The sequence below is a fragment of the Nomascus leucogenys genome, chromosome 14, assembly GCF_006542625.1.
Source record: "Nomascus leucogenys isolate Asia chromosome 14, Asia_NLE_v1, whole genome shotgun sequence".
Lineage (NCBI taxonomy): Eukaryota > Metazoa > Chordata > Mammalia > Primates > Hylobatidae > Nomascus > Nomascus leucogenys.
Window position 1 is genome coordinate 37,836,402 of NC_044394.1, and position 9,181 is coordinate 37,845,582.

Genomic DNA, 9,181 nt, shown 5'->3' on the forward strand with positions numbered 1-9,181 from the left:
TGCCTACAGAGGCCATCTGCCTCTTAGTAGCTATGAAACCTGAAGTTTAAGCCAACTCTCTAACCTCTCTCGGCCTTATTTCTTCATTTGGATAATGGGGATAATGATTCTTACCCCAAGCCAGGCGGGGTGGCTCACACCTGTAATCCCAGCACTTTAGGAGGCCGAGGCTGGTGGATCACTTGAAGCCAGGAGTTCAAGACCAGCCTGGGCAACATGGTGAAACCCCACCTCTACTAAAAAGACAAAAAATTACCCGGGTGTGGTGGCGGGTGCCTGTAGTCCCAGCTACTCGGGAGGCTGAGGCACAAGGATCACTTGAACCTGGGAGGCAGAGGTTGCAGTGAGCCAAGATCGCACCACTGCACTCCAGCCTGTGCAACAGAGTGAGACTCTCTCTCAAAAAAAGAAAAAATGGAAATAAATCATAACCCAACCATCCATAAATAAACACTGTTAATAATTTGTTGTGTTTCTTTCTGGTCTTTATACTATATGTGTTTGTTTTATATACATTATGGTTTTTGAGACATCTAAATTATAATTATTAAATCTGTGGGCTTTAGAGTCCTGGTTCTACCATCACTTTATATATATTATCACTCTGGGCTATAAGTCTGTATACTAAAGAAAAAGTATATACATATAATACTTACACACACACACACACACACACACACACACACACACACACATAATCATGTTTAACCCTGGAGATAACCATTTAAAGCAAGCGCTACCCTTGGTTTCACTGTTGAGGAAACAGAAGCAGGAAGAGCTTGGGTGATTTTCCCCAAGTCTCCAACCGGAAAATTGCAGAGACTGAGTGGCTCTACTGCCTGTGGCACTCTGCTCTCACACCAGCTTGTTGGTCATCCAAGCACTAGATCCATTTAAAGTCAATAAAGTAGGAAGTGTTCTCATACCCATTTTACAGACGAAGATTGAGGTAACCAAGGTTACAAGAGTCAGGATGAACCTCCCACTTTAAGAGTGAATTCTTCAAGGACTTTGCAAGTGACGATATCATCACTGAACTTCAACTAACATAAGTGTGTCACTCCTTTAGCGAGTCTGTTTCATCTGTTTGCCTGTTCTCCAACGTGACTGCTCCTACCTCCTCCCTCCCTCCTCCTCCGCCAAGGAGGAGCAAAGCACCAGGAAAGGGGGAAAGGGTGGGGAGCACTCAGATGGCTCCTCTGCCTCACCTGCCTTCCAGCTCTCTTTCCTCCTGCCTTGGCCCTCACTGATTGGCAAGTTCAAGCTTCCTGCTGGCTCTGAACTGTGGCTGGCTGTAGGAGGGGAACGAAACCAGCCAGGGCTCCCACCCCACGTTGCCTGGCCCTAGGAGGAAAAGCCAGGTCTGCTAGCTGTCTGTGGTTGAGAAAAGAGCAGAAACACCAGATACTGAGGTCTTGGCCATCTAAAGGTATGTTTCCTCCTCTAGAAGATGAGATCCCCACCACTCCCTGCAGCAGCCTGCATAAGAGTTAGACAAGAAGACCCCAAAAGCATCAGTTTCCTCTGCCTCCCCAGGGTTGGGTGTCCTCACTGCCTTCCTGGGCCTCTCTAGCCCATTGGAGACAGTTCTTGCTTGAAAAGCATCCGCCTATGTGTAGCTTCCACTCATTGCCCCCTCTTCAATACCACTAAGTCCATTTGCTTTTCTATGTAGACACTTCACATGTATTTGTCCTGCTCTTCCAGCTACATTTCCCTCTGTTCTTCACCTCACCTTCCTGCAGCTATTTTCCAGGCCCTCTTTATAGCAGAACCACATGTCCATATCTAAGCCCTGGTGCCACCACTTACTAACTGTATAAGCATGGGCAAGTTACTGAACCCTACTGAGTCTGTTTCCGCCTCTGTAAAATGGGCCTGCTAATAAGAAATTACCTCATAGGGTTAGTATGAGAGCTATCTCAACACACCCTAAGCAGTAATGAGCATGAATTATCATCTTAGAAATCTTTGCTGAAGGCAAAAGCTTGTGCCTCCTTGTTGTTTCATTTGCATTTCTTTGATTGCCAGTGAGATTGAACTTCTTTTCAGTTATTAGTCATTTGTATTTCCTCCTTTAATGAATTGTCTATTTTCTGAATTGCCTATTTTCTATGCTCGTTTTTCTTTGAAGCCTTAATTGCTTATTATTTATGCAAATGCTTTATATGTTAAGAATAGTAACATGGCCAGGTACAGTGACTCATGCCTGTAATCCCAGCACTTTGAGGGGCTGAGGAGGGAGGATTGCTTGAGTCCAGGAGTTTGAGATCAGCCTGGCCAACATGGTGAAACCCTATCTCTAAAAAAAAATACAAAAATTAGCTGGGTGTGGTGGCACATGCCTACCGAGGTGGGAGGATCACCTGAGCTTGGGAAGTCGAGGTTGCAATAAACTGTGATCATGTCACAGCACCTCAACCTGGGCATTGGAATGAGGCCCTGTCTCAAAATAAAAAGAAAAAGAAGGCCGGGCGCAGTGGCTTATGCCTGTAATCCCAGCACTTTGGGAGGCCGTAGGCGGGTGGATCACAAGGTCAGGAGATCGAGACCATCCTGGCTAATACAGTGAAACCCCATCTCTACTAAAAATACGAAAAAATTAGCTGGGCGCGGTGGCAGGCGCCTGTAGTCCCAGCTACTCAGGAGGCTGAGGCAGGAGAATGGTGTGAACCCGGGAGGCAGAGATTGCAGTGAGCCGAGATCACGCCACTGCACTCCAGCCTGGGAGACAGGGAGACTCCGTCTCAAAAAAAAAAAACAAAAAGATAAAGAAAAAGAATAGTAACACTTTGTTGTTCATATTTACTGCAGGTTTTCTTTTTTTAATTTAATTTAATTTTTTTTTTGAGACAGAACCTTGCTCTGACTGGAGTGCAGTGGCACAATCGCAGCTCACTGCAACCTTCACCTCCCGGGTTCAAGCAATTCTCCTGCCTCAACCTCCTCAGTAGCTAGGACTATAGTGCGTGCCACCACCACATCCGGCTGATTTTTGTATTTTTAGTAGAAACGGGGTTTTGCCATGTTGGTTAGGCTGGTCTCAAACTCTTGACCTCAGGTGATCCACCCCCCCTGGGACTACCAAAGTGTTGGGATTACAGGTTTTAGCCGCTGCTCCTGGCCTAGTTATGTTTTTGATATAAGACTTTAGGTAGGCTGAGTGCAATGGCTTATGCCTGTAACCCTGGCGCTTTGGGAGGCCGAGGCAAGAAGATTAATTGTGAGCCCAGGAGTTCTAGAACAGCCTGGACAACATAGCAAGACCCTGTCTCTTTTTAAAAATTCTTTTTAAATTAGCTAGGCATGCTAATGCACGCCTGTAGTCCCGACCACTGTGGGGGTTGGAATAGGTCTCAGGCAGGAGGATTGCTTGAGCCCGGGACGTCCTGGCTTCAGTAAGCCAGTATCATGCCACTACACTCCAGTCTGAGTGACAGAGCTCAGACCCTGTCTAAATAAATAAATAAAATTAGATAATCAAATCTTTGAATTCTTTCCATTGTTTTAAGCTTGAGTTCTTCCAAACTTACAGGTCCAACAATATTCATTTGGATTTTTTCAAGTTTTTAAGTTGTTTGGATTTTTGTTTGTTCTTTTATTCTCTTTAAATCCTGCCAGCAACCATTTTGGTGAATGATTTCTGGTGAATATCTAACTTGCTGTCCCCCAACAGCTGTCCAAGTTTCCCAATATTTATTGCAAAGCCCTATCCCTTAGCCATTGGGTTTATCATATAAGTTTATGTATATATTTGTAGTGAAGGGGTGGCCTGCCCCTCCACATCTGTGGGTATATATCGTCAGGTGGGACGAGAGACTAAGAAAAGAAATAAGACACAGAGACAAAGTATAGAGAAAGAAAAGTGGGCCCAGGAGACCGGCGCTCAGCATACCAAGGACCTGCACTGGCACTGATCTCTGAGTTCCCTCAGTTTTTATTATTATTTTCATTATCTCAGCAAGAGGAATGTGGTAGGAGAGCAGGGTGATAATAGGGAGAAAGTCAGCAAAAAAACATGTGAGCTAAAGAATCTATATCATAATTAAGTTCAAGGGGAGGTACTATGCCTGGATGTGCACGTAGGCCAGATTTATGTTTCTCTCCACCCAAACATCTCAGTGGAGTAAAGAATAACAAGGCAGCATTGCTGCCAACATGTCTCGCCTCCCGCCATAGGGCAGTTTTTCTCCTATCTCAGAATTGAACAAATGTACAATCGGGTTTTACACCAAGACATTCACTTTCTGGGGCAGGCAGGAGACAGTGGCCTTCCTCTATCTCAACTGCAAGAGGCTTTCCTCTTTTACTAATCCACCTCAGCACAGAGCCTTTACGGGTGTCGGGCTGGGAGACGGTCAGGTCTTTCTCATCCCATGAGGCCATATTTCAGACTATAACATGGGGAGAAACCTTAGACAATACCCGACTTTCCAGGGCAGAGGTCCCTGCGGCTTTCCACAGTGCATTGTGCCCTTGGTTTATTGAGACTAGAGAATAGCGATGACTTTTACCAAGCATACTGCTTGTAAACATTTTGTTAACAAGACACATCCTGCAGAGCCCTAAATCCCTTAAACCTTAGTTCCATACAACACGTTTTTGTGAGCTCAAGGTTGGGGCAAAGTGGCTGGGGCAAAGTTACAGATTAACGCATCTCAGAGCAAAACAATTGTTCAGGGTACAAGTCAAAATGGGATTTCTTATGTCTTCCCTTTCTACATAGACACAGTAACAGTCTGATCTCTCTTTCTTTTCCCTACATGTAGACAGTCTGAACTCCATATTCTCTTTCACTGAGATTTACATCATTCTGTTTTATTGTTGCCTTTTAAATGTTTTATTACAACAGAAGAGCAAATCTCCACCCAAAGATCTTATAATCTCACTTATGTATCCATCCACATGAACTGTAATTCTGTTTAGAATTGTGAGACAAAGTATTGGGAGAAAAAATTGACATCTTTACAAACCATAGTCATCCCATTCAAAGTCATGGTATACTCCCTAAGACTGCACTAAGACAAGAATGTCCTCTCTCTTCACTTCTATTTCACCATGTGCTTGAGGTTCTAGCTAGGGCAATTTGGCAAGAAGAATAAATAAAATCATCTAGATTGGAAAGGAAAAGTAAAGCTATCTCTATTTGTAGACTACATGATCTTGTAAATAGAAGATCCTAAGGAGTCCACTAAAATCTGTTAGGGTGAATAAACGAGTTCAGCAAGGTTATTAGGGTATAAGATCAACACATTCAAATCAATTGTATTTCTATACACTAGCAATGAACAATTGAAAATAAAATTAAGGAAACAATTCCATTTATTTATTTATTTATTTATTTTTATTTATTTATTTTGAGACAGAGTCTCGCACTGTCATCCAGGCTGGAGTGCAGTGGCACGATCTCGGCTCACTGCAAGCTCCGCTTCCCAGGTTCATGCCATTCTCCTGCCTCGGCCTCCGGAGTAGTTGGGACTACAGGCGCCCGCCACCACGCCTGGCTAATTTTTTGTATTTTTAGTAGAGGCAGGATTTCACTGTGTTAGCCAGGATGGTCTCAATTTCCTGACCTCGTGATCTGCCCGCCTCAGCCTCCCAAAGCGCTGGGATTTTAGGCGTGAGCCACTGCGCCCGGCCGAAACAATTCCATTTATAATAACATCAAAAAATTAAATACTTAGAAATGAATTTGACAAAAGAAGTCTAGGCCAGGTGTGGTGGTTCATGCCTGTAATCCTAGTACTTTGGTAGGCTGAGGCGGGCAGATCACCTGAGGTCAGGAGTTCGAGACCAGTCTGGCCAACATGGCAAAACCCTGTCTCTACAAAAAATACAAAAATAAGCTGGGCGTGGCAGTGTACACTTATAGTCCCAGCTACTTGGGAGGCTGAGGCACGAGAATAGCTTGAACGTGGGAGGTGGAGGTTGATCATGCCACTGCACTCCAGCCTGGGCAATAGGGTGAGACTCCGTCCTCCATCTCAAAAAAAAAAAAGAAATCTAAGGAAACTACAAAACATTGTTGAAAGAAATTAGTAACCTAAATACACAGAAAGGTATTTCATGTTCATGGAACTGAAGACTTAATATTGTTAAGATGGCAATACTCACCAGATTCAACATATCCCCTCTCAAAATTCCAACTGCTGTTTTTGCAAAAATTGGAAAGCTGATCCTGAAAAGCACATGGAAACACACGGGACCCAAAATAGCCAAATCAATCTTGAAAAAGAACAACAAAGTCAGGGCACTCACACTTTTTTATTTCAAAACTTACTACAAATAAAGACAGTGTGGTACTGGTATAAAGATAGACATACAGACCAGTGGAATAAAATAGAGTCCAGAGATAAATCCTTACATTTGTGACCAATTGATTTTCAACAGAGGTACCTAGACCATTTAATGGGGAAGGTATTGTTTTTTCAACAAATGGCCTGGGACACCTGAATATTCACATGCAAAAGAATTAAGCAGGACCCCTTTCTTACACTGGACGCAAAAATTAACTCAAAATACATTATAGACCTAAATGTAAGAGTTAAAACTATAAAGCTCCTAGAAGAAAATGTAGGAATAAATTTTCATGACCTTGTATGAGGCAAAACCTTCTTAGATACCCCAAAGTACAAGCAACTGAAAAAAATAAATAAATAAAGGCCGGGTGCAGTGGCTCATGCCTGTAATCCCAGCACCTTGGGAGGCTGAGGTGGGTGGATCACCTGAGGTCAGGAGTTCAAAACCAGCCTGGCCAACATGGTGAAACCCCGTCTCTACTAAAAATACTAAAATTAGCTGAGTGTGGTGGTGTGCGCCTCTAGTCCCAGCTACTCCAGAGGCAGAGGCAGGAGAATTGCTTGAACCTGGGAGGCAGCAGTTACAGTGAGCCAAGATCATGCCATTGCACTCCAGCGTGAGCAACAGAGTGAGACTCCATCTTAAAATAAATGAAATAGGTGGAGCCAAGATGGCCGAATAGGAACAGCTCCGGTCTACAGCTCCCAGCCTGAGCAACACAGAAGACGGGTGATTTCTGCATTTCTGTTTGAGGTACCAGTTTCATCTCACTAGGGAGTGCCAAACAGTGGGTGCAGGACAGTGGGTGAAGTGCACTGTGCGCGAGCCGAAGCAGGGCGAGGCATTGCCTCACTCGGGAAGTGCAAGGGATCAGGGAGTTCCCTTTCCTAGTCAAAGAAAGGGGTAACAGATGGCACCTGGAATATCGGGTCAGTCCCACCCTAATACTGCGCTTTTCCAACAGGCCTGGAAAACGGCACACTAGGAGATCGTGTCCTGCACCTGGCTCGGAGGGTCCTATGCCCACGGAGTCTCCCTGATTGCTAGCACAGCAGTCTGAGATCAAGCTGCAAGGCGGCAGCGAGGCTAGGGGAGGGGTGCCCGCCATTGCCCGGGCTTGCTTAGGTAAACAAAGCAGCCAGGAAGCTCGAACTGGGTGGAGCCCACCACAGCTCAAGGAGGCCTGCCTGCCTCTGTAGGCTCCACCTCTGGGGGCAGGGCACAGACAAACAAAAACTCAGCAGGAACCTCTGCAGACTTAAATGTCCCTGTCTGACTGACAGCTTTGAAGAGAGTAGTGGTTCTCCCAGCACGCAGCTGGAGATCTGAGAACGGACAGACTGCCTCCTAAAGTGGGTCCCTCACCCCCGAGCAGCCTAACTGGGAGGCACCCCCCAGTAGGGACAGACTGACACCTCACTCGGCCAGGTACTCCTCTGAGACAAAACTTCCAGAGGAACTATCAGACAGCTGAATTTGTGGTCTCACAAAAATCTGCTGTTCTGCAGCCACCGCTGCTGACACCCAGCCAAACAGGGTCTGGAGTGGACCTCTAGTAAACTCCAACAGACCTGCAGCTGAGGGTCCTGTCTGGTAGAAGGAAAACTAACAAACAGAAAGGACATCCACACCAAAAACCCATCTGTACAACACCATCATCAAAGACCAAAAGTAGATAAAACCACAAAGATGGGGAAAAAACAGAGCAGAAAAACTGGAAACTCTAAAAAGCAGAGCACCTCTCCTCCTACAAAGGAACGCAGTTCCTCACCAGCAATGGAACAAAGCTGGACGGAGGATGACTTTGACGAGTTGAGAGAAGAAGGCTTCAGATGATCAAACTACTCCGAGCTACGGGAGGAAATTCAAAACAATAGCAAAGAAGTTAAAAACTTTGAAAAAAAATTAGAGGAATGGATAACTAGAATAACCAATGGAGAGAAGGGCTTAAAGGAGCTGATGGAGCTGAAAGCCAAGTTTCGAGAACCATGCGAAGATTGCAGAAGCCTCGGTAGCAGATGCGATCAACTGGAAGAAAGGGTATCACTGATGGAAGATGAAATGAATGAAATGAAGTGAGAAGGGAAGTTTAGAGAAAAAAGAATAAAAAGAAATGAACAAAGCCTCCAAGAAATTTGGGACTATGTGAAAAGACCAAACCTACGTCTGATTGGTGTACCTGAAAATGATGGGGAGAATGGAACCAAGTTGGAAAACACTCTGCAAGATATTATCCAGGAGAACTTCCCCAATCTAGCAAGGCAGGCCAACATTCACATTCAGGAAATACAGAGAAAGCCACAAAGATACTCCTCGAGAAGAGCAACTCCAAGACACATAATTGTCAGATTCACCAAAGTTGAAATGAAGGAAAAAATGTTAAGGGCAGCCAGAGAGAAAGGTCGGGTTACCCACAAAGGGAAGCCCATCAGACTAACAGCTGATCTCTCAGCAGAAACTCTACAAGCCAGAAGAGAGTGGGGGCCGATATTCAACATTCTTAAAGAAAAGAATTTGCAAGCCAGCATTTCATATCCAGCCAAACTAAGCTTCATAAGTGAAGGAGAAATAAAATACTTTAGAGACAAGCAAACGATGAGTGATTTTGCCACCACTAGGCCTGCCCTAAAAGAGCTCCTGAAGGAAGCACTAAACATGGAAAGGAACAACCGGTACCAGCCCCTGCAAAAACATGCCAAATTGTAAAGACCATCGAGGCTAGGAAGAAACTGCATCAACTAACAAGCAAAATAACCAACTAACATCATAATGACAGGATCAAATTCACACATAACAATATTAACTTTAAATGTAAATGTGCTAAATGCTCCAATTAAAAGACACAGACTGGCAAACTGGATAAGGAGTCAGGACCCATCAG